General features: G+C 57.9%; 1 protein-coding gene across 1 annotated transcript in view; it reads right to left on the bottom strand.

Annotated features, from left to right (window-relative positions):
• Window positions 1-24,861, bottom strand: part of CPLX2 (complexin 2) — a 60,705-nt gene extending 35,844 nt beyond the window's left edge. The window contains exons 1-3 of the mRNA XM_026659478.2: window positions 24,792-24,861; window positions 15,018-15,115; window positions 206-243 (exon numbers count right to left, since the gene is read on the bottom strand). The gene's annotated coding sequence lies outside the window, so the exon portion shown is untranslated. The remainder of the gene's footprint in view (window positions 1-205; window positions 244-15,017; window positions 15,116-24,791) is intronic.
• Between the last annotated feature and the right edge of the window lie 1,078 nt (window positions 24,862-25,939).

Raw genomic sequence — 25,939 nt, 5'->3', positions numbered from 1 at the left:
GGGTCACAGGCTAACGTTCATTCGGCCCCAGTCGATCACGGCACGCTGCATTTGTTCCCAGGGATACGGTAAGAACCAGGGCCTGAGTCTTTCCCTGGGAGTTCCCGGACGGAAGGGGGGAGATGGGCCGGAGTGGGCCAGCGCTGCCTCTGGGAAGTTCTCTCCTCAGGCACTGTAAAGCCGGACGGGGAGGTTTGGTGCTTACCTTGATCTCCACCCTGGGTTGGGACTGGACGGCAGAGCCTGGGGAGAGAACAGAGAAGAGTGTGACGATCCAAGGCAAGCTGTGCTTGGGAGGGGGAAGGGGGCTCCTAGGGGCTTGGGATCACAGACCCGAGGGCCGCCTGGCTGAGTCTCCGACAGCGGCAGCTCCGGGTGCTGCAGAGGAAGGGGTAGGGACCCTGCAGGGGAAGATGGGGGATCTGCCCCCAAGAAGGCCTCCTCCCAGGAGCACAATGGCAGGAGAGTTCAGGGAAAGTGACTGTACCAGGGGCTCAGATGCCATGGGGATGGGCCCGACGCAGAACAGCTTAGAAGAGCAAGCGGATGTAAACTTTCTCATGCATATTCATGAGCTTCCTCTTACATTTTGCTCAGCCCTGTTCTGGACGATGAGAGACCCCCCCCCCCCCGCCCCGCTCCCCCTCTCCTGGCTTCCACATGGACATGGTCTCATGTGCGGCCAGCCCCGGCCATGCAGGCCAACAAGCACAGAGACTCTTCCAGCACCAGCAGGCAGGAGATGGGGGAACCAGTGTCACGGCCCCAGGAGTGAGCACAGTCCCAGCTCGGTGACAAACAGGGTCACTAGGGAGCACGGCCAGGCCCTGGAAGGCTGCCCTGACGCTGACAATCCAGCTGATTGGCTACTCTCCTTCCCAATATAACGGCCCTGACAAGCCCTCAATCACCGACCCCGTCAGTTCCCCCGAGGCCAGGCTCCGTTCCCTGCCCTGGCCCTGCTGCGGGACGCCTTTCTGGCTCTCGCCTAGGGCCGAAGGACACCCATGCGCCAGCCTGGTTTAAGGGCAGGCCCTGTGCCAGCTGGGGGGGTCGTCTCGTCTCAGTGTGACGGCAGGAGGGAGAACTAGACCCCGCGCATCCTCTGGAGCCCCTAGCAGCACACGGCCGAGTGACCGAGACGGGCTCCCTGCTCGGCGGGGCGCGGGCACAGCAGGTTCTTAGCGCTGCCAAGTTCACAACATCGACCCCTCCCCCCTCCCAGCCCCACAGCCTGGGGGGCAGCGCACAGTTAGTGCTCTTCGCCCCTTTAAACGCCACCCGGAGCAGCCCCTCTGGGGGGCAGCGCCGCCCTCTTCTGCCGGACGGAGGCGGTGGGAGTTCTGGCTGTGGCGAGCCCACCGGCACATCCCCTCCCTCCTGGCTGCCTGCCCTGTGGACGAGGTTCAGGAGGCCCCCCAGGGACACGCCCGCCACCAGCCTGACAGACCCCGGACGCGGGTCGCTACAGGAACATGGTGGCCGGTCCCCCCAGTGCTGATAATCACTCCGGCCCCACACGGCGTCCCTCAGCCCGAGCCCCACGCTCCCCAGGCTGGCCCAGCGCTCGTGTATTCCTCTGTCTCCCTGAGCAGTGAGCACCACGGACTCGGCCAATGCCGGATAATCACGGCTAGCCCCCAGGCCCCGCTCCGGTGTCCCTCCCGCCTACCTCTCCCCTCCAGTAGGGCACCTGTCCCTGCACTACCTGCCCCACCTCAGCCCTCCTCTCTCCCTCCGCACACAGCTGCGCTCTCGTCCTCGCTCTCCGGCCCCAGCGGCTGACTGTTGATACTCCTTTGGTTTCCCTGTGGTCCCTTCTGTTCTCCTCCCCCGCAGGCATTACCCGCGTAACGCGGACCCGGCACTGAAAGGGACCCGAGCCATCCCGGCCTGGGGCAGCTGGTGGGACCTGCAAGCGGAGTGCGGCTGGATCGCTGGGGCTGATTGGCTTCCCCCTGGTGCAAGAGATGAGGCTGGGGAGAGTAAACCAGAGCCCAGGAAGGGCGGGTTTAGATTCTGCCAGGGGCATGTTGCTCTCGTTTGGAGCTGGGTGGGAATCCCGCCAGCATCACTGGGTCACCTGCTCTGGAGGGACTCGGGGGGGGGGGAGGAAGGGGGAGTGTGCCCACTTTGGGGTCCCCACCTCCCACCTTGCAGTGCAGCGCCTTATGGGATCAATACGCCCAGAGAGGGAGGAGCGGAGCCTACCGACGCCAAGGCCCTTTCCTGCAGCCCCTGGATCGCCCTGCAATTCAGGAGCAGGCTTGGCCCCCTTTGGCCTGGGAGAGCTCAACTGATCCGTGCCCAAGATCTTTAGGCACCTGAAGATGTAGCTAGGCACCTACCTGAGTTTTTAGGCACTGAACGACCCTGGAGAATCTGGCCCCAGGACACCACGTTCAGAGGTTGCTAGTCAGCAGCGTCCAAAGAGACCTCTGCAAATGCAGCAGTGAGGCCCCGCTCGCTGCCTGGCCGCCCCCACGCTCTCGGGCAGCAGACGTGCTTTTCAGCTCCCCTCTGCAGGAGTGGTAAGAGCCAGCGCTTGTCTGAGCGGCCTGTGGGAGCCGGTCTCAGAGCAGCCTCTGGGGCAAACGCCCCACCGCAGCCCACGCTGGGGAGCCCCGCGAGGATGAGGTCACCAGCCAGCCCACATGGCCGCTGCCCCCCCCCTCCCGCAGCAGACGAGCCGGGGTGCCCAGCTGTCCAGACAGGGCGCAGAGCGAGGTGGCCCAGGAAGGTTACCTGAAAGGCCAGGGTCCAGGGAGCAGGAAGGTGCGGATCGACCTAGGACTGCGGTGGAGGAACAGGGGAACGGTCTGGCATCGCCAAGGCCGGCAAGAGCCACAAGTTGCCCAAACCGGCCCTCCCCAGAGGGTGGAGTGGTGGGCGGGGCAGCGGGAGGCAGCGTATAACGGAGAACAATTCAACCTGGCTACACTGCAGCTGAACCCCAGGCCTGCCGCAGCCCATTAGCGCAGGGCAGTTCTTTATCCCCCCCCGCCCTGCCAGCCACGGCAGAAAATAATTATCAGCCCTCCTCATCTGTAAAGAGGATTAAAAGCGGTTAACTCAATTTACAGAGGCTTTGTTGTGTCGGTTTTCCCCAGGCTGCTGCGCAAGGAGATTTCCACACAGCCACTTACGCCACTTTTATCAGGTTGTCTTCTGGAGGTAATTGGGTTTTGGAAGAGCCTGTTTAAAATGCGTAACCCAGCCTTGTAAACAAAACCAAACCAGCACCCACCGAGCAGAGCAAACACCGGCATCCTCAAAGGCGGGTTCCCCCCGTCAGTCGCCCACACGGAGACGCGGCAGCCCGGGCATCCTCGGCACGCAGCGGCAGGGAGCGCTGCGACAAGTGCCATGCTGACCCCTTGGCACATGTGTGGGTCTGGGCTGTTGAGAGCACCAGGGGTTTTGCTGCCAAGCCTGGAGGCACCTCACCCCTGTCCTGGGAAATGCCAGGGGACAAGTCCTGGAAACCCAAAGTCACTCCCTTGGTGTCCGGGGAGTGACGTTGGAGCGGCTGGAAGCAGAGCCCGGCCCGACGGCTTTTAGAGCATTTCCCAGGCTCGGTGGGTGAGCTGCTGTTGGGTGTTAGCCTGGCTCCAGCACCCTATTGGGTGAGCGGGTGTGGGGGGGCTTCACTAATCAGTGCCTGGGTCTGAGTGCTGGTGCAAGCTGGCGGCCTGGGGACTGCGGTGACTTCTGTCTGCAAACTGGCACGGCATTGGCAGGGCAGGCTGCCTGCCCACCCCCAGCTGCTCTGCATCTACCCCAGCCTGGAGGCCCCCCACCTGGGATGGCAGGGCAGGCCTGGGCCTCTGGTAGCCACCAGTGAACGCCACGGGTGTGGCTGCGGACACCTACATGTGACACTGGTTCTCTCGAGCTCCTTGGGCGAAGTGTGCGGCTGTGCAGGGGATCACCCGGAGCTCCCACCCGACCTCCAACCCCCTGCCCTCTTCATGGGGCGTCGGAGCCTTTCCCTGCACCCGGAGCAAGCGACTGGTCACCCGTTCTGAGCCCAGGTGCTAGAGAAGCCACCATTGTACTGTCCCCTCATCCAGCTGGGGTGCCCCCCTGATGCACCAGAACACACGTTTCAAACCCAGTGCAGCCCCCTGGAGGTTAACTGCCCCCCATCCTCCCGGAGGCCGATCTGCTTTTATTCTCCTTGAGGCCGATGCTCAGACTTGGCCCCCACCAGTCTCCAGTGCAGCCCATTCTCCTGCCAGCACAAACAGGGGGAGGTGCGTTTCATTCCCCAGCTCCATGCCGTGTGCGCCAGTGCTCCCCACGAGTAACAGACACCCTAAATAAGCTGCTGAAGCCAGAGCTGGACCCCCAGACAATGAAGCGACCCAGATCAGTGCAGACTGCGGCTGCCCCAAGGGCTGACCCAGCTGGGAAGAGCCTCCCTGAGTCTGACTCTTGGGGTCTGTAACGACCACTGGCCACTCTCCATCTGTCTGCTGCAGTGACCCCTCCCAGAGCCCCGACAGACTGCACATGGCTGGCAGCACAGGGAAACGCCCAGCCTGGGCAGCAGTGCTGGACAAGCTCCTCTTGCTGGCACTTTGCTGTTGCAGTGGGCCGGGACATTGTGATGCGAACTCTACCGAGGTCCATGAGGCCGCTCAGCCAGGACGTGTACGCGAGTCTCCTGCTGCTTCTATCCCGAGGCCTGACAAGAAACGCCAAGCCCCCGATTGGGAGACGCCGGCCAGTAGGAGCATGCTGAATTCACTCCTGTGCTGCTGAGGGCTGGACCAGTCACAGAGGGGCGGGGGCTAGCCGGGGCCCAACCTGGGGATGTATGGTAAGCAGGACCTGTCCCATACAGATCAGGAACCATCCCCCAGGGCTACAGGTCACGCCGCTACCCAGCACAACCCACAGAGCTCCTTGGGTAAGCAACAGGCCATGGGCCTACCTGCATGGCGTCCAGGCGCTCTGGCATGTTCGCGGGTTATTTAGTGCCACAGCTGGTCTGGACGGGGTTATAGAAGCACCAGGGAAGGGTGCAGAGGAGGCTACCCTAGGGAAAAGGTGTGTAGCCTCCCCATTCCCCAGCTAGAGGGGACTTGGCGGGTGAGCGGAGTCGTTACCCAGTAGCTTGAGTTGATTTGTTCTGATTTCAATTGGTTTCAGGAAACGAGGCCAGCCCCCAGCAAAGGGACGGGGTGAGACCAGCCGCAGGGACTTTGTGTTTCCTTCCCCAGCGGGTGAATCTGGGGAATACCCGCAGGGCGCCTCTGCCACCCCTCCAGCCTGGCACTCAGCAACCAGGGCACCTGCCCAAGCTTCCAACTGCACAAAAGTGTAGACCACACAAGCACCCTCCAATGAACAGGCATTCATGCCTGCACCGCCCATCCGAGCGGGCTCATCTTCAGGGAAACAAACAGCTACTCTCTTGTGCGCGCGCACAGACACACACACACACACAATCACACACACACACACACACACACACGAGAGCATCAGACAGCAGCATCTATTTTGGAACCACCAAAGCACTTCATGGGGCCGTAAAAAGAGCAAACTCCAGAATTAGCATGCAGAAGAGCCTGTCTTCTAACGCAAACTCCTTTGCAGCGCAGGCCGCAGGGAGAGGGGGGCCTGCACACCCTGAAGATTGGGGGAAAGGCCTTGGTCTGGGGGAGCTCAGCGAGGCTTGCAATGCCCGTGAGTGCTGCTAAAAGCAACACTGCAGCACAGCCTTTACAAGAGGGGGATGGGAGGCGGGGAAGGGATTTTACTGTTCCTGGAGTATGCGGGAGGACTGAGGTGGCGGAGTCAGGAACTAGCACCCCATGCAAGCTGCCTCCACTGGACCGTGACCCCCTGCAATTCCAGCCCTGGGTTCCCCACATACAGCTCGGCTGGGGCCCCTCAATCCCAACCTGCAGCCCCCCCGTTAACCCAGCCCTGGGCTCCCCACATACAGCTCGGCTGATGCCCTCCTGGCCCACAGCTCCCCGCTATTCCAGTACTGGACATCCCAGACACAACTCTGCCGACACCCCTTGGTCCCAACCTGCAGCCTCCCCCCTCTATCCCAGTGCTAGGACTGCCCCTGGCCCACACCTGTGCGGACGCTGCAGCTTTCCCACTCCAGACAGCTCTGCCATCCTGCACCCGACCCAGGGAAGGCTAGCACTCTCAGCAATCATTACCTCACTTTTTATTCCTCTTTGCTGTGCCCCAGGAGTCCCCATTCAGACTTTTACTCTCCTGTTCTTAGCACAAACCAGATCCACTGCAATGCTTGAGATTAACCCAAACCTAGCAGCCTGGAAGCTCCGACAACAGCACCTGGCTGCATTGCTGGGTGCACGACAAAGCTGCAGCTACTGAACAATTAAAAGAGCAGCAGTAAGGACATGAAGCAGCTACCCCAACACCACACCTGGCTTCCCAAAGGCAGCCAAGGGATTTCTATCCCCCACATTGCAGATAGGGAAACAAATTCAGAAAGTATAAGTGGCTTATCCCAATTCACACACAACTCCTGGGCTGAGCTGGGCACAGAAACCAAGAATCTTGTTATCCCAAACTTTCTGTAGCTACTCACCAACTCCTGAGCACAGCCCCAAAACCATACAGACAGCTGGCTGCGGGGAGCGGCGCTCTTCCCATGCAGAGGGAACACCAATTCACAAGTTGTCAGCACCTAACTGCCTTCCATCCAACCACAGCTGTTCCAGCACATGCTTTGCCTTCCCAAGGTTGTTTGCAGGCTTGCAAAGTAAACACAGGCAACCAGGGCAACCAGATTTCCCAAGTAGGTGGCTATTATTACCCAGAATACACTGGGGCACATATGTAAATTATTTGATGCACAAATTGTCCATTGGCCACCAGGAATTGCAGTCCTCTGTATAATGAGCTGTGTCACTAGCCAATACCAACCTGCTGCTTGACTTTCCTTGGCTTGCGGGAGGAGACAATGCATGGACTGGTCTCCCCAGTAACTGCACCAGTGCAGCTTTCCCAGCGGCAGCAGTGGGGGAGGCTGTAGTGTAGACAGGGCTCAGGGAGTTTCACTTCCCTGTTGTTGGCTCCAGTTACCAGAGCTCTTTCTCCACTCCTGTCTCCACCATTGTTATCAGCAGGAGACTGACTGGCCGATTTCCCAGTGCAGAAGCCCCCCTCCCCCCCTCTGTCATTCTCTGGCTCCACACACAAATGAGTTCAAATTACGTCCTGAATGCGGTACCTCTGCAGTGCCACTGACGGGATTCGGGTCCTGCTGAGGGGGGCAGGGGCATGGGGTGATGCCAAAGGCAACGGAAGGGGAGCCGGCCATTGGTCCCCAGGTTCCCATCAAGGCAGCCCCAAGGTGGCCTAGGTGGGAGAAGAGCCCCTGGACATGGGGGAAAGAGAAAAGCGGGATAGGCAGCAGGACACCGGGGTTCTTCAGATTCCTCGTGTGACTCTGGTGCTGGGGAAAGGGGCCGGACTGACAAGCTGAGCGAACGGCACTGGGCAGGTGCAGCCTGGGGTGCCAGGGCAGGCCCTGCTCCTGTGAATAGAGGGGCCATCACCAGGGGCAAGAGGGGTGATGGGAGCCCGGCTAGCTAGTGCCCTGGCACTGCCGGGGAGCACGTCTCTGCCCATTAATGAGGTGCCACCCACACCCCCGTCCCAGCGCTAGGGACGTCCCAGGAGCGATGGGTCAAGGTCCACCCCGCCTGCCTCCAGCACTGCCAGCCCCGGTGTTCTCGAGGGAAGTGCCCCAGGCAGCGAGAAGGGGCTCCCTGCCTCCTCCCACGGGGCCGGTCCCGTTGGGCCTGAAGGCCTGAGAGGCCCCAAAGAGCAGTTTCCTTGTTTTCTAACTGACCCCGTAAACCAGGGACCTGTTTCCCGGACAGACCCATGGGCCTGACCTGGGACCTGGGGCAGCAGCTCTGGCCCCAGGCCCTGGTCTCCGTGGGCAGACGTGGTGTGAAATCCTACAAGCAAGCCCCTCTGGGTTGCGTCTTGCCTCCAGGAGGCCAGGTCCCTACATCCCGTGGCTCTGGGAAGTCCCTGGCTGCTCCCCCTGTTCCAGGACTGCTCCATGGCCCAGGAGAAGGACTCCCTCGTGACCCTGACGCCTGGGCAATGAGGAAGGTGCCCCAGTTAGCCCCAGGCCAGCTGTGGGATGTGAGTCCCAGAAGCAGAGCTGGGGGGGGGGGGTGACTTGGGGGTTCAGTGACGGCAGCAGCAGGCCCCGGTGGCAGTTCTGGGCAGTTCTTGTAGCCAGGGCAGCTCCCCGCCTCCCCTAGCTGGAAGGGGCCCAGTCCCTACAGGCCGCTCCTCCCTCCAGAAGGGCTGGGAAGGAGCGTGGGGCCTTGGGGGTGGAGGAGGTTTAACCCCTCAGTGAGCCTGACCCACAGGATCTCCACCCGTTTGAATGCCCAGTCAGACCAGGGTGAATCAGCATAACCGACAGGCAGGCTCAGGACATCTCGCTTGGCAATGCTCCCATGTTGCCTGCACATCACCTCCTGCTGCGAAAGGATGGGACAGGGAGCGCCCCAACCCAGTCCCTCCTGCTGGGCCCGGGTAGACAGGAAACGCTTACAGCCAACCGAAAATGCATCGGGCATTAGTCACGTGATGCTAATCCCTGGAATCTCTAACGCGTCCCCAAGAGAAAACGTTTCCCCGGGCTTGGTTATTCTCCTATTTCGAATGGGAACAGACTGTTCTACACAGGCACGACCCTTCCCCCCGCAGGGTTTGCCAGTGCAGGGCCCAGGCCTTCATTTGTAATGACACAGGTGCCGGGGCTCAAACATTTACGTGCCAGGGCTCAAGCAATGTTTTTACATTCATAACTGATGCAGCAAGGCCAGAGGTGCCGGGTCTGAACAACCAGGCCCGGAGGTGCCAGGGCTCTGAACTGCCAGGCCCAGAGGTGCCGGGCTCTGAACCGCCAGGCCCAGAGGTGCCGGGCTCAGCCTTGCCAAGCCCAGAGGTGCCGGGGCTCTGAATCGCCAGGCCCAGAGGTGCCGGGCTCAGCCTTGCCAAGCCCTGGCACAAATTACGCTCTGGCTGGGCCGTGCGTGTGAGTACGCAGAGAGGGTTGATGAGAGGTGAAAGCAAAATGGTGTTGCTGGGGCAGACCCGCTGTGCCAGCAGCAAGGGCACAGACCTTAGACTGGGAACTCACTTCACTGTTTAAAATGGCTCAACCCAGGTCTCTCTGCCAGCCAGGCCGAACCCCGAGGGCCCTTCCCCCTGGCAAAGATCTCACTGATCTCAGTACAGAGACCCCCGTCCTGCCATCCAACCACCTGGGCAGATTCCTGTGGAGCTGCCCCTGTAGGTCCCACGTCAGGACCGGGGTTTAGTAGGGACGGCAGGGTGAGAGAGAGATGGACGTTTGCTTTCAGTGTAATATACGGGGCCAGGCCCGGCCCCGCTAGCTGCTTTCTGCTCAGGCTGATGGCAGGAACTGGCTGCTGGTTTTTAACGGGGCGGTTGCCCCCTTCGTAGATTCCAAGGCCAGAGGGGAGCATTGTGCTGAGTCTGACTCCGGGACGGCACCGGCCAGAGACCTGCCCCCAATTATCGGCAATAGCAAATGTCTATCACCGTGGAAAGACACAACCCACCCTCCGCCTGTGCTTTGCTGCCAGCGCCTGTTTCCCATGGTGCAGGCAGTGTGCTCCGGGGCGCTGGGCTGGGCTCCCCCTTCCCTGGAGTCGTGTTTCTCTCGCCCCAGGTGCCTGTGCTGGCAGTCGGCTCGGGTTTTCTGCTCCGTGGCTCATTGCTGCCGGGCTACGGCATAGGAAGACCAGGCCACAGGGAGAGCAGCGGCACCATATGGCACCCTGCTCAATTATTGATGTGTGTGTTTCCTGAGATGCTGTTCGCAGGCACTGTTTGTAAATCATTGTCGGAACAGCCTGGACGATTGTTTGGCTGATTCCGGGTCTGTGTGTTCCCGTTACTGAGACATAGGAGAAGCTGCTGGGGGAAGGGAGGGGCACTCTTGCGAGGGCTGAGCAGGCAGGGGAGATCACCAGCTTAATTTCTGGTTAGGGGTAATAAAGAATCACCCAGCTGCTCTGTTTCAGTCTGAGCTGGTGATTTGTCAGTGAGAGACAGAGAGACGTGGCCGCAGCAGCAGCAACGTAACTGACTCTAATAGAGATTTTGTGGAGTGACATCCCACCCGGAGCCAGAGCCGAGTTGTGTTTGCACACGGTGCGGGGCATGTCACACACCTGCAGAGGCCATTTGTCAGACTCGGCCATCCTGGGCTGTACTGTGTAGAATGGATATTTCAGGTGTTGGGACACGTGAAAAGACGCCTGATTTGTCTGGCAAGGAAAGCGAACAGCCAGGAGCCAGCGACCTGATCAGGTGAACAACCTGGTCAACCGTCCAATCGGTAAACAACTGGGTTAGCAAACGAATCTTAGTGCTAGGCAGGAAAGTGTTTCTACAATAAATAATGAATAACTTGGTTACAATGTCGTTAAGGCGAGCACCTGAATGAGGGGGTGCGCTCACACTTAACCCTAGGCTGGGCCCTGTTTCAGTGAACTGATCACTGAAACCACATACTTCTTCAGCTCCAGAGTGTCTGTGAACCTGTGCATCCTGGGGAGCGGGGAAAAGAACCGGTCAACATGGGCGATTCGGACAGTCCTGCAGCAGCCGAAATGGGCGTGCGGGTCCTTTCTTTCGGGAGAACCTCGCCACCCTGCTGCTGCTGCTGGCCCGTTTTCTGAACTGATGCTAAAGCAGAGGGTTCGGCAGCCCCGGGGCAGCGTCTCCGGCCTGAGCTGTGCAGGAGGTGGGGCTAGATGCGCAGGCTGGTCCCTTCTGGCCTGGAGTCTAAGGATCCGTGCAGTGTTTGGGGGCAGGTTTCCGCCCTGCACTGAGCGAGTTGGGGTTCGTCAGAAGGTCTGACATACCCGGGCCTGCCCTTCGGGGACTCACAGCCCAACTGGAAGCAGGAAGCACCAAACATCTCCTGGGAAGCCCAGGCATGGGGTGTAGATTTACAGCCCCTGGAGGGGTCCATATTGCATTCCCCTCCTCAGAGCCGCTCAGTTCTGCTCTCCTGACTACGCCTCCTCGGGTTGCGACACCGATAGCAGACAGGAGGAACCTGCTTTGCCCTCTGGGATACTTGGTGTCTGGGGTCACCAGTGACACCAGCAATCTGCAGTGAGGCCCTGAAAGGCTGATCAGACACAAACACTCGTTTGCTTTGTCCCATGACGCCATTAGAACAGAGAAGTGGAAGTCAGGACTCCTGGGTTCTATTCCCAGCTGTCCCTCTCACGCCTGCGACCTGGAGTGAGTCACATGACCTCAATGCCTTTGATTCCCTGTGTATACAATAATACCCGGCCATGGGCAATCGCACACACTAGGGTTGCCAATTCTGGTTGGACGTATTCCTGGAGATTTCATCCCATAACAGAATCTTTAATTAAAGATTAATCTTTAATTCCTGGAGACTCCCGGCCAATCCTGGAGGCTTGGCAACCCTATCACACGCTCTTCTGTTGTGATGCCTGCAAACCAAAGTCAGTGACTTGGCAGCTGGGGCACTGTGCCTGCTGCTCGTCGTCTCACTAGTCCCTTACGCTCCTCCAAGCCTAGATCGACCCATTGTCTCTCCTTTGATCCTTAGATGGAAGCTCCTTGGAGCTCCTCCGTCTGTGGATGTGCAGCGCCCGGCGCCGTGGGACCCTGCTCCCTGACTGGGGCTGCCGGACACTGCCACACTAGTGTGCTAATGAATAACACATGTCACTGACCCCAGTGGAAGGTAGTGGTGTCATCCAGAGCCCGGGTTTCTATTTGCCTTTGCACAGCACCCAGCACAACACGGCTCTGACCCTGAGTCGCTGAGTGCTGCTGTCATATACATATGAAATTAAGAATCATTATTCTCATTAATACTCTCTATTATTAATACTTTTTCTCCTTGAAACCCACGGGCAGGTTCCATGGTGATCAGTGAAGCAAACCCTGTCATTGTTGCGTCACCTGTAATCGCTGTGTAATTGATTCCCTTGGATTTGCTGCGTATGCTCAGGGCTGCCCCACACCAGAGAAATGGGAGATTTCTGCCTGCCTGGCATCACCCTTTTGCACACCCCTTCCTTGCGGGGTAAAGGCGAGTGGCACCAGGGACCTCTGCACACTGCTCCAGGGGAATCAGCCAAATCGGTGCCGAGCCTAGGAAGTTTGACTGGCACACACACCTAGATTGCCCTGTGATATGCGTGGCTGGAATCTATCGGAGGGGAGACTTCTCATCCTCATGGCTTTTACAGAGCAGCATGCGCCTTGCCTGTCTGTGCCATGCATTATTAAACAGATAAGACTGCAGCCCCTCTGTATTTTTCCTGCCTGGGCTTTGCTGCACAGGAAGTGGGTTCTTTGAGCAGATATTTCTCTCTGAAATTCCCTGCTAAGCTCAGGCTGTGGATCTGGAATTGCTGCAGGTATGGATGATTCTCTTAACGGGTTTCTGACTTTACAGGTTTCTTCTAGGTTCTTTCCTTATCCCTCCCCCCCATGGTATAAATTCCGTTTTCCATTAAAGAGCCGTAACACTTTCAGCCCCAATGTTAGCATCAGTGCCCTGGCTTCTCCTGGCCTTACTCACACAGCAGTTCTTATGGCATTCATATCCCTAATGCAGTATAGAAATGCACACTTGCCCCGTAGCCAGCCCATCAATATTTATGGCAGGCACACACACACATGCACAATGCCTTGCAGAGGAGTCAGAGAAGTTGTGAGCAGAATACCAGGAGCCACTTACTTATCTCTCCGCATCAGACAAAGGGTCTCTCTGGAGACCTTGCACTGCAGAGCTCCTCTCCCACCCCCTGGCCCACCCCTCCCGTCCCCAAGCAGCCCTGAGACGCTTCAAACACCCACCAACATCAACAGCCAGGCTTTGAGATCTGCTTTTGTGGAAAAGCAACAATCCAGAAGGCTCCTCGGGGAAGGGTGAGGATAAAGCGCCTGGTTCACCTAGCCCACCCTGGCCCGCAGCTCGGTTGCTTGACACCCCTTTTTGTGTCTGGACCTTGCTTTGCACAAGAGGATTTCCAAGGGTTTTGCAAACATTACCAATGACTCAGGCTGAGATTGTCCAAGCTGCCTGCTGGGAGGCGGATGCACGGTTCCTGCTCGATTTTGGTTGCCAGTGGGCATCCAAATGGGAACGGGGCCGCCACATGCCCTGGCCAGCTTCCGCATCACCCTCGCGGGAACCTCATGGGGGCTGCTGCAATTATCCCCGTTTTGCAGGTGAGGAAACTGAGGCGCAGAAAGACAGGCAGTGACTTGCCCAGGACCATACGGCAAATTGCCAGCAGAGCTAGGAGTGGTCACTGCCAGGCCCTTCTTGTCTTACCCCTGGCCAACCCCCCTGCCCCATCAGAGCACGGTCCCTGAATCTGAGCTGAACACTGGGCCCTGAGCTTTGGGTTGGGACACACTTTGGTTTTGATGCCACCAGAAGCCATGTCCTGCCAGTGTTTTCCCCCAGGGGCAGTGCAGGTAGCACAGAGCCCCCTCAGGACGGCTTCCACCACATGCCAAGGCGTGGCAATTCTGCCAGGAGGACTGGCGCCAGGCTGCCAGCTGCACGGAGAGGAAGGCTGGCCCAATGCTCGGCGTGCTAGCCTGCGGCCCGGAGCCTAACTGCTATGGGAATCAGTGGAAGTTAGGAGCCTACGCAGATGTTAGGAGCCTAACATCCGGCCCTTGGTCTTTCTCGGCTTCTGTGGAAATGGGGATGCTAGCAGGGCCAGAGCCCTGGGGGGTGCAGGGAGAAATACACTACGGGTTGTGCTCTCACATACCAGGGGAATGGGGCCTGGTAAGTACCAGGTATATGGGGGAGGGGGGAGCAGAATGGTGCGGGAGGAATGGCACAGTTTGCAAAGGCAGTAGCAGGACCATGGGAGGGATGGTCAGATACTACAATGATGGGCACAGTACCATACCTAGATGGAGAAAGGGAGACCCATGTACAAAGGAAGGGGGAGGTAGGCAGGTAAATGCCGAGCTCACTGGAGGCCAAGAACTTAACAAGATCCCAAAAGGGATTGGCTGTTTCTATGGGTATCATAACGCAGGACAAACATCCTGGCAGGGCAATTAGATCACCTGCTTCAGGGGGTGTCAATCTCCAATACCCGCCGCTGCTGGGGTGGGTTCTTAGACCTTCTTCTGCAGCTCTCAGTGCGGGGCATTGTGGGAGCTGGGATGCTGGGCTAGACAAGCCCAGGCTCTGATCCAATCCGGCCATCCCTCAATCCCTCACTGCTGCCCACCACGACGACTGGCCTGAAGTTTCCCATTGAATCTTTTTTGTTTTTTTTTTTAACCGGGGCTGGCTTTTGAGCACATGATTCTTTTTCCCACCCAGTGTCATGTTCCTTGCAAATCACTGACTGTGTCAGAAAACTGCCCTTCCCCCCTTTCTTTTGGTTTCGTTGTTGGTTTTCAGCAGTTTTGGGCCCCAAATATTTCAGTTTGGAGGTTTTCAATGAAAAGTCCAAAATGTCCAGGGGAACCCCCCGTTTCTGCCCAGCCCTCGTGCTGTGTGCATAGAAAACACCCTAATTCTTCTGCCCTAAGCCTTGGGGCGAGGTCCCAGCCCGCTGCCCATCCCCAGGAGAGGAGAAGGGAGCCCAGGGTTCCCAGGAGCCCAGAGCCCTAGCACTGATTTCGGCCGGGGCGCCTGCTCTGTAATTTCCTTGCTGAGCTCTGCGTGCAGGCAACACCTCTGCGGTTCCCGCCAGCCCCCGGGGCACTGCGCTCGCCCTGGCAGCCGACTGCACCTCGCTTCCTGGCATTTGTGCTTGTTGGCTCATTGCCGGGAAAGATGTCTGCAGGGAGGAGGATGGCTCAGGAGCTGGCTGGTTCCCCCAGCCCGAGGGAGGGCGAGCGAGGCGCCAGCGACAGGCCGGAGAAGTGCCTGCAGCGCAGGGGAGCACACAGGGGATCGGGGAACCTGCTGCACCTACCTTTCCTTGTCTCTCCAGCCAGGCGTCCGCTTGCCTTCGGGGCACTAACACGACGGCTCCTCCTCGCTGGGGCAGAGCATGTCGGGGCAGCCGGCGCCCTAGAGAGGAGAGAAGGGGAGGGCAGGGTAAGGGAGGCTGGGACAGATCCGTCAGCTCCATACCATGGCAGGAGCGTCACTCACACTGCGCGCAAAGCGGGCTGCAGAGCACATGTGGCTCCCACGCCGTGCTGTCTCCCTCAGGATGGCATCTCGTTATTTCCCCCCCCTCCCCCCCCAGCCTCTCTGCTTCAGCCACCCTGCCAGGCACAGGTCCCCGGCACTGGGGGGCCCCCCCATTTATATTGAGCCCCCTCCTTCTCCTAGGTCAATATCCGTGCCTTCCTGGAGATGGAGAACTGGGCTCTCCCTATGCCAGGGATCTACTACCCTGGCCCACCCCACTCTCTCGCCCTCTGTCAGAGGGAAAGTCCCCAGCCCCAGAGCACTCTGCTAAGCTGGAGTTAGCCTAGAGCCCGGGGAAAGGCCCTGACAAGATCCTGGCAGGTCTACAAACTAGCAAGAAGCGGAGAGCGCCGGAGTTCAGATTCCATTCAAAGGGAAGCAGAATCTTGGGAGTGTGGAGCTGCTGTGTTCAGGCGGCTGCCCTCCCCCCCGGCCCCGGCGGTAACAGCTGCAGCCCCTCCCCGCATTGCTTCCCTTCAGACTCCTTGGGAGAAGGGTGAGTTTGGGATCAAGGTCTTTCTCTGAGGCCTTGAAGAAGGGGCAGCACGACTTAGCGTGGCAGGGTGGCTGCTCTTGCAGGGAGAGCACCGCTGCCAACCTCACCTCTGCCCACCCTCTGCTTTCCCAGGGAACGAGCCCCACTCCGCATGTTACAAGAGCTGCCCCATCGCCCAGCCTGTGGGCAGGACACTGAGAAGCTGCACCCCCAGCACAGCCCTTAGAGCGCTTCCAGACTCATGCCTCCCGCTTACGAAGGGTGCCCGCACTACGGGAGCTTGGCACTGGGTTCGCTTCACCAGTTTCAAGCTAGGTAAGTTGCCTGGCTGTAAGTCCCACTGTCTCCCATTGCAGCCCATCTTAACTGGGGATCTCCCTGCCCTGGCCCAAATATCCCCCATGGCGAGCACTAGGGATGGTGCTGCATCACTGCACGGACTTGGCGCTTTTCTAATTTAATGGCCTGGCCCTAGGAGAATTGCATTTGCTGTTATTACTAGTTCAGTGTTCAATTACACTTGTCTAACTGGTGGCACCTGGGACCTCACTGATGTGTAAGGAATGATGGCTGTCAGGAGGCGACAGGGCTGAGCAGAGATTTGTAAAAAGCCAGCACAACCATGCTATGATTGAGCGGAGAGCAGCCTGGCTTTTCTCTCAGTGATGAAGAGAAACAATCTTTAGTGATGGCCTTGGGGTTCACCCCATTGCTGGTTCCCCCCAGGGCAGAGTTAAATCAGTTTGGGTGCTTTAACCATGGATTTGCAGACTTTCAAATACTTGGGTTTCTTTGACATTTAATATTGACTCTGACCGTCCTGGCTTTCTAAACGTCGTTTTTTAAATAATAACATTCTTGTTAGTTTAAAAAACATAACAAGAATGTTGTTGCTTTTTAAAAAATAAAAACAACCCCTGTATGGCACGGATAGGTCCTTCCAACTCTAATGCCAACTGCATGAAGTTTTTTGTCTGGGAATTTCCTTAGGGCTTTCAGTGTTTGTGACAGGAAGACTGCTCAAACGAGTCTTCAGTGAGAGGGATCTGCAAACAGGTATCAAGATCCCGGTTCACAAGGCAGTTGTCATCCCCACCCTTCTCTATGGGTGTGCGACCGGGTCACCTACAGACGCCATCTCAAGCGGCGGGAGTGGTTCCAGCAGCGCTGCCTCAGGGGGATTCTCAGGATCAGCTGGGAAGACCGATGCACTAACATCGGCGTTCTCTCTGCAGCCAACACCAGCAGTATAGAACCACCGGTCATGAAATACCAGCTCCGCTGGGCTGGCCGCTGTGTACGTGTGCCTGACACTTGTCTCCCGAAGCAAGTGCTCTTCTCTCCATTAAGTCAGGGAAGAAGGGCTCGCGGAGGGCAGCGGAAGCGTTTCAAAGACATACTGAAAGTACAGCTTAAAAAGGGAGATATCAACCCAAGAAACTGGGAGGACTCGGTGCGGAACAGAACATAGTGGCACCACCCCATACACCAAGCCACAGGTCACTTTGAGGAGAACAGATGTGCTCCTGAGACAGAGAAGCGACACAGGAGGAAAGAAAGGGCACAACAGTCCAGCCAACAACTATGTCTCCTCCAAGATCACACCTGTCACTTCTGTGGGAAAATCTGCAGGGCACGAATTGGCCTCCTCAGCCACTTAAAACCCACCAATGAACCCCCTTGGCAGACATCACCCTCGCATCGAGGGACAGCCGAAGAAGAAGAGGCGTTTGTGACCAGCAGTGGGAGACAGGTGCGACAAAATGGGAATGTTTGGGTACTACTTTTTATGAATCCTGTGTGTGCTACGGGGCAAGTCTCCACCTAAAACACTGCCGCGGCTGGGTGAAGAGGCTCCTACTGTCGGGGTAGCTAAGCCACTGCCCCGAGAGGCGGTAGCTATGGCGACGGGAGAAGCCCTCCCACTGACATAGCGCTGTCCACAGCTACAGCCCTCAGCGGTGGGGATTTTTCACACCCCGGAGCAATAACTTTTGAGTGTAGACCTGGCCTGAGCTTGTTTGTGGGGAAGTGCAAGAGACATGGGGGTGGGGGTGTCACTAATGGTCTGGGGAGGACCGAATGGGTCATTACAGGACTGGCTGAGGCCCACCCAGAGCAATGGAAAATCCGAGATGACAATGAAAACTACGAGGGGCAGAACGCTGACGCCTAGCAACCAACCACCGAGAGGAAGGAGGTTTCCCCACCTCTCAGGAGGGAAGGGAAGCGGTGTCAGGGCACCGGGATCACAGTGGGCTTTTGGAAGAGGCTGAGCTGCTCTCACCTCGGTCTGACAACGGGCCGGAGCCTGCATTCGAGTGGATTGCAGCGAGTTGCTCTGGTTTGGCCAGCCGGACTCTGTCCTCACCTTTATTTCTCTGCGCTAACCTACACTCCCAGTGCTGCCTTCCAGCTGACTCATAAACCCTCCTCTGCTTTGAAGCCGCTGCCCGTTGTCACTACAGGTACTTGTGGAGGTCCCCGAGGAGTGTGACAATCTCTGACTGGGGTCTGTCCCACTTGGGCTTGCCGGTCAGAGCTCACGGGGTGAAGCCGGAGGCGGCTCAGCCTGAGGTGGTGAGGCCACGAGGCCTACCCCGAAGGAAGAGTGGGACCCCTTGGGGGTCTTCCAAGGGACTGTTTAAAAGCTGGGGCGCAGCACAGACCTTGTGGCTCCGAGGACAGGCTGGGGGGAAGCTGTGTTTGTGTTGGCACAAGGCCTAAATCAGGGTGTTGACAGTTTCTCCTGCTTGCACAGCCACTGCAGCTCAGCACAGGTATTTGGAGCAATCATTTTGTGTCTCCTCCTATCAGTGTGACATGTGTTATGACATGACGCTCAGAAGCAAGGCCGAGCTCTCTGCAGGGAGGCTCCCTGGTGGGGGGGATGGAGCGACTCAAGACACCAAAGGGGCCAGTCGTGGAAGATAAGCGAGGAGCCTCGGCCTTCGCATTCCCATGTGGCCATGGGGTGGCTGACTCCTTAGGGGGGCCGTGATTTCCCAAGGGCAGATGCTCAGCCCCTTTGTGGTGTCCCAGGCTGGGGCCCCCAAAACGGAACTAGGCCCTGGAGTGTAAGTGACCCAGAAGCAACTGGCAGCTTTTCTGCTGAGTGACAATACGCACAGGCACCGAGCGGTAAGAGCAGCGTGGCTGCATGGCCCCAGGGACCTGCACTCTCACAGCAGCCTTTGCTCTGCGCGGCGACAGAGCCGTATGAAACACCTGCCAGAGCTGATGGGCTTTTGAGCACCAGGAAAGTGGAAATGGGATTGTGGTTCCTGGAGCAGGGTTTTCAGCCCCAAGGTGTCTATGGGCTGTTGCTTTCACATGCTCCCTGGGGTGGCAGGGCTGGAGGCACTGCAGATATGGTGCTCAGTCCCTTACGAGGAGACGGCATCTCAGGTTATCCAGGTGGGACTCTGGCTGTTGTGGGGATGGGCGGGGAGGGGCAGCAGGTGCTGATGGGAACGGAAATGAGTCACCCTCAGCTGACAAGAAAGGAGGCTGTGGCCTGTCGGGGTGCATGGTGAGGGGTGCGGACAGGGAGAACCGCAGGGAGCCTTGGCCGGGAAGGGAGCCCTGAATGGGACGAGGGAGGGGGGCTGATGGGGACTCCGGGATGGAAGTGGTATCACTGCAGGAGCCACTGACTGGCCCCTTCTCCCCATTGCCCTTCTCACCCCAGAAGTGGCCCTTCCAGGGCAGAGCTAAGGTAGATTCCTGGGAGGTGGGGTGTGTGTGTGAACCTCGCCCTGGTGCTGCCTGGGCTGGGGACAAGCAAAGGGACTCAGGCTCCAGGGTTGGCAATCCACCACCTTCAGCCAGGACTAAAGTCACCTTTAAGGAACAGGGGAGGAGTTGGCGCCTCTCTTCCTCCATCGCTTTGTTGCAAGAGCGCATCATCACTGTGTCCTAGCAACATCATGGCCATTACCGCGGCAACGCACTGTGACATCACCCGCCAACTGGTTCCCTGAATGCTATGGAGAAATCTCCCAGGGCAAAACACTGGCTTTTAGCAACTCAAAGCAGCCGAAAGAGGGCAGAGAAACAGCAAATGCCCAGAGTGGGGGGCCAGGCCGATGTTTCCACAGGGTTAGCCAGGTTCCCCGAGAAGTGAAATATTCATCTGTAATACAGCAACCAAGTCTTCTCTCCAAACGGGGGAAGGGGGGAGATTCAGCAAATTGTAGATAAACAAATGACCCAAGGGAGCGGAGGGAAAACATGTTTCAAAAGCTACTTCAGAGGAGCAATGGCTCTAATGGATAGGAGGCTGCACTTTGAAAACGCACAAAGGGAAGAGGTGTTACACTCCCACAGGCAGGAGACACCATTAACAAGCCGGGCACAGCCACGATTGGGTTACTGAGAAGACTCCATTGCAGCTCCCGACACTTTCATCTGTAGGAGGTCAAATTACTGTGCATGTAGCAGCGCTACAGAAGATGATACCTACCTCCCAGGTTCCTTTCATTGTCCCTAGGGACCTGCCAGCTGCTGCCTCTTCCCGCCCCCGGGGCAACCGCTCTTTAAAGCAGGGCGTGTTTGTCTTTTAAAACCTCTGCATTTTTAAAAAACTCAGCTCAGGGAGATGTGAGCGAGGAAAAGGGGCCAACGAACCACACAGGCAGGAAAACTTTGCACAGGGTCTTTCATGCCAGTCATCTCCACAAAACGCTTCCCCTGGGGGCAGAACAAAGCTCTCCCAGCGCGGCAGCATCAGCTGTGAGTTCCACAACAGCTGGAGCATTCGGGGGTGGGAAAGAGGGTCACAGATCAGCTAAGTTCTGGGGAAATGGCTTCCAATTAAAACACACCATCTGCCCGCCCTGTATCCAGCCCATCCTTGGCCTGAAACTTGCCCCCAATTTACAGCTGTGCATTGATGTCAAGGGACTGAATGGAGAGTGTCAAATAGTTCTCACAGGCATTTGTGATAGGGTGCATATGTTTATATGAACCTATCACATTTCTCTAGTCCCTTTCATCTGGAGGGATCTCAAAGCACTTTATAAACTTTGTACATTCAACACCACTTAAATGCAGCCACCTCTGGGGCCGAGCAGTGACCACAAAACTCACAGTGCAACGATGTCAGGGAGATGGAAATTGGACAAAGACAATGGGCAAGCAGCAAGTCTTATGCAAAAGTGCCCTGGGATCATGAACAGCCACATCCAGCAGACAAAAGCTACGGGTTAAGGTCTCACCTGAGAGACTCCCAGGCAATGAACTGCCTGGTATTCAGGATTTAGCCTCTCTAGGGTGTTGTGGAATATACAGAGCAAGGAAAGAGGGCGGCACAGAGGCAGCCTCCATTGGCTAATGAAAGTTCCAAACTGTGCAGATGTTCTGAACAGCTGCCCGGCTGCTGGCACTCACTACATCAGGCAGCCCCACTGAGCTCTATGGGAACAGAGGTTGGCCAATGCTGGGCACTTTGAAAAGCCAATAAAAGAGACCTGAAGCAGCAGGGACGAATATCCTTTCAGCTCCCTGCGTCTCTCCCAAGGACACTTCCGGGAGCAGTCATTCCATTTGCCTGACTTCTCATCTGTGCTGAAAACTCTGACTACACCAGCTTGTACCTGAAGTTCTCAGGGTTTTTTTTTCTTCTTAAAAAGGTTTGTGTTGTCTATACACTAGGAAATGAGTGGAGGAAGCCAAGTGATCCGTCTGGCTGAGAAGAATCCCGAGTCACACCTTCATTCTTACCAAGTAATAGGGGGTGGCCGTGTTAGTCTGTATCCGCAAAAACAACGAGGAGTCCCGTGGCACCTTAAAGACTAACAGATTTATTTGGACATAAGCTTTCGTGGGTAAATAACCCACTTCTTCAGATGCTAGTCTTTACGGTGCCACCGGACTCCTCGTTACCTTCATTCTTATTTCATACTGATAACATGGTAGCACCCAAGAGACCTGCTGGGGACAAGGGCCCAGATGCGCTAGATCAGCAGGTCTCAAACGCTTGCACTGGTGGCCCTGTCACACAGCAAGTCTCTGAGTGCGACCTCCCCTTATAAATTAAAAACACCTTTTTATATATTTAACACCATTATAAATGCTGGAGGCAAAGCGGGGTTTGGGGTGGAGGCTGACAGCTCGCGACTCCCCATGTAATACCCTCGTGACCCCCTGAGGGGTCCTGCCCCCCAGTTTGAGAACCCCTGCGCTAGATGCTGTACAAACACACGCTCTGCCTTGAGGAGCTCACAGCGGTAACACAACATAACGCATCGCAACAAGGAACTGAAGGGGTTGGTTCCTCTTGAACCTTTTGCTGCTTTCGAAAGAATATAAACTTCCCTGGGGGCAGCCTGGCCTCGTGGCTGGGCACTGGCCAGGGGAGCCGAAGATCTCGCCTCTACTCCTGCCACTGACCTGCTGCGTGCCTTGGGCAAGTCCCTTCACCTCTATTTGGCTCCTGCCTTTGTCTGTTTCAACTGTGAGCTCTTTGGATTGTCTCTGACTTTGCCGCCCGTTCCTAACACACGGGAGCCCTGATCTCCGCTGGGGTGGCTCATGATTTGAAACTGTGATGACGTTTCTTTTCCTTTCCCGTGTAGAGATCCTTGACAAAGAGCATTGGGGCTGCTCAATCAGCGTGGCTGCCAAGGGCTGCAAATCAACCCTCGGCATAGTTAAGGTGCGAACTGCATTTCTCATCCACCTCCGGGAGGTGTTAATAGCGGTGTCTAGTTGGGATCATTGCAATAGTAATGCTATCGCGCAAGGCAATCGAAGAAACAAACACTCAGCCCCAGCCAAGGACCATTTTGAAACATGTTGTTATGTGTCAATCTGTCTTCAATGAGCTTTCTCCGGCCTCTGCTACACAGGAAAATGAGCCCCTGGATTCCAGCACTGGCCCAGCTATACTGGTGATAGCGACGGACAGCGCTAGCACTCTGAGCAAGCTTTCAACACACACTAGTTCAAGTAATTACACCAGGGCTTAGCACTGACGCAGCTGCTGGCGTACCGTTCGGGGGCTGATCTCTGTTTGTAGATGCACTGTTCTGCAAGCAGGAATGGGCTGATGCCCCGCCAACCCAGAGAACTTGCACTGGTTCTTGACACCTCTGTCCTGGAGGATGGGCAAGTGGCTCCTTCTTTTAACCTGAGTTAAAAGCCTGCACCCTAGCTCTTAAGCTCCCCCAGATAGCTCTGAAAAATCTAGCATCAGACACCCTCCCCAGGCCCCCCGTTCTGAAACCCAGAGCCGAATCCTGCTTGCCTTATTCATGCAAGTCACCCCACTGATACCAATGGGCCTGCTCATGTGCGTTAGGTGGGCAGCTCACCTTGCATAAAGCACTTTGTGTTCACACAACCTGCTTCTAAGACCAGATGCTGCGACTTGGCTACCAATGTGCCCCCCAGCTCGGCACCCCGCTCCTCACTTCCCAGAGGGGACTGGGGGAAGTGCAATGGGGTTTGGATGGACTGGTTCATGAGGTGCAGGTGCAGCTTGGCCAGGAGGCGGACAGTGGAGGGGCAGGAGGAGTGCCTGGTAGTATCTGAAGATGTTAAATAAGGAGGGAGAGGAATTCCATGGGGGGCGTAGGGGGTCAGTGAGATAGCGCTAAGAGAAATGGGGTGAACTAAGGGAAAGGAGAATATAGGCTGCATACCAGGGAACCGCCTAAGAACGAGGCCAGTGGAGATGTCTCTTACAATAAGAGGTGCGAGGTCTTTAGGACTGGTGGCTGGGCCAAGGAACTGTAGCTGCCCGTGCCGAGAACACAAGCAGTGATGGGAGATGTGTGATGGAGCAGGGGACGGACGATTCGCTTCCCTTTGACTGCTCTGCTCACTAGGGCGGAGGGATAGCTCAGTGGTTTGAGCGTTGGCCTGCTAAACCCAGGGTTGTGAGTTCAATCCTTGAGGGGGCCATTTGGGGATTTAGTTGGGGATTGATCCTGCTTTGAGCAGGGGGTTAGACTAGATGATCTCCTGAGGTCCCTTCCAACCCTAATAATCTTTCTATGATTCTAGGGCCCTGGTTTGTAGACAGGCAGGACGTGTGTACAGAGCCCCCCAGCTGCACTTCCCCACGGCCTAATGCAAAGCACACTGACTTCAGCAGGAGTCTGTCTATTCGGCCCAACCGGCTTTGGCTCAGACCACAATCTTATCACTGCTGGAGCGGCATGCAGCATCCTGGCCTCCTGTTCTTGGCTTGGCAAGAGCCAGTGGTCAGATGGCCTTTGCCAGCACCCCCTTCTAACTGCAATAGGCACAAAGGAATTGCAGTTAGCCATGGGACAGCCCCACTGCGCGCCAGGGCCCCTTCCCCCTTGCAGTGCAGACACCTGCCTCGATTGCGGGAGCAGGAGCCAGCCCTCCAAAGCCCGGCGCGTAATGTCAGGAGGGTTTTGGGGGGAGCGTCCCCTCGCAGCTCTGCAGTGCCCCAGGCCTCTTTGCAGGGAGAGACAAGGATTTTCCCTCCTTTCCCTGTTCTCGGCTCAGCAATCCCGCTGGAAGCAGGCCCGTCAGCAAGGCCTGGCTGCAGAGGCAGCGAAGCAGCGGTGCTGCCCTGGGGGTGGAGGGCGGGTTCCCGGGGGAATCCCGCATCATCTCCCCGCACCCCCAGGATGCAGCTCGCCCTCCTCTCGTTGCTGTTCTTTACCGTGCTTACATAAGAGGGCGGGGGAAGGGAGCCCCTTTTCTCCATTGTTTCAGCTCCACCGCCCCGCAGGCTCGGGAGCCATGGGGACAATGAAAGGCTCCCCCCGGAATAACCCGCCCGGCTAGGCATAGGCGCCGGGAGGGGACGGGAGGCGGGACTGGGGGGCTGCTGCGCCCCGGGCTAGCCGGAGAGCCGCCCCGAGCCGGCGTGGGGAGCCCTGCGGGCTGGGGCTGGGGGGGACGGGCGAGCCGGGCTCGGGCCCCGTTGGCCGGCGCGCCCGGGGCGCAGGGAGCTGTCCGCGCCCGCGGTGCTGAAGCCCGCGGCAAGCCGGGGCGCGGCGCCGGGCCTAGGCGGGCAGGAGGCCGGGCCGGGGAAGGCGGAGAAGGGCGCAGACAAAGAGCGGTACGAACCTGGAAGCCGGGCGGGGAGGCTGCGCTGGAGGCGGGCGGCGCCGGGCAGAGTGCGCGCTGCCGGAGTCTGTGCACCCCGCGCCCCGCCCGGCAAAGGGGGGGCCGCTGGAAGCAGCCGCCGCCCGCCCTCCGCGGGGCACGGGCGGCCGGCGGGGCAGCGCTGCCCGGGCGCGGGAGGGGAGGCGGAGGCGGCTGGACGCGGCGCCGGGAGCCCCGAAGGCGGGGCGCGCAGGGGCTGGCTGGAGTTCGGCCCGCGATGGGTTTGCGCGGAGCTGCACGGAGACCCGCCCCCTCCCTGGGACCTGCGGAGCGCACGGGGGGGGGGGTCAGCCCCGAGTTTCTCCTGCCCCCCCTTCACCAGAGCCCGGACGGGCCGCCTCAGCCGGCGGGGGTGTCACTGTCCCTCCCTGGGCGGACAAGCAGGGACTTTCCCCCGCCGGCCTCTCTCCACAGACCCCTGGGGCGCAGGCAGAGGGGGGAGCGCTGGTTTGGGGGAGCGTGGCTGGGGCGAGGCAGCGCGAGGCAGAACAGCTGGGAGCGGGGGGCTAAGCCCGTCTTATTACGGGCACATTAATCCACAGACAAGGAGGAAGTTTGTCCCGGCTCTGAAAGGGAACGTGTGTGGCCAAGGGCTGGGAGAAGCGGCTTGGGAAGAGGGTCCTAGCTCCCCAAGCCAGCAGGGACCCTTGTGATCATCTGGTCTGACCCCCTGCAGAGCACGGACCAGAGACCCGCCCCCAAATCATTCCTAGAGCCGAGCTTTTAGCAAACCAGCCCATCCCCGTTTTAAAATGGCCAGTGATGGCGAATCCACCGGGACCCTGGGTACATTGTTCCAGTGGTTAATGACTCTCACTGTTATCATTTGTTCTTGAGTTATTTTTTGACTGTTGATAGCTGTGTCCAAAGAGCCTCTCTCCAGGGTGACTGACTGGCAATACAGCTCTTTGCAGTGTTGTTGCCAATGGGGATCACATCCTGAAAAAAATCTTTCCTGAACCCCCTTCCTCTGGCCTTCAAACAATCAGCCTTGCCAAGCTCATCATCAGAAGCCGGCTCCCCACAGACCAGGACCCACCAACTCCAAGTGGCACCAGACCCAGCCAGAACAACAGATGCAAAACCTGCAGCCATATCTCCACTGCTAC

This window comes from Terrapene carolina, unplaced genomic scaffold (genome assembly GCF_002925995.2).
Source record: "Terrapene carolina triunguis isolate 2854851 unplaced genomic scaffold, T_m_triunguis-2.0 Scaffold629, whole genome shotgun sequence".
Lineage (NCBI taxonomy): Eukaryota > Metazoa > Chordata > Testudines > Emydidae > Terrapene > Terrapene triunguis.
The sequence above is the reverse complement of the archived record's forward strand: the minus strand, read 5'-3'. Positions and strand labels throughout refer to the sequence as shown.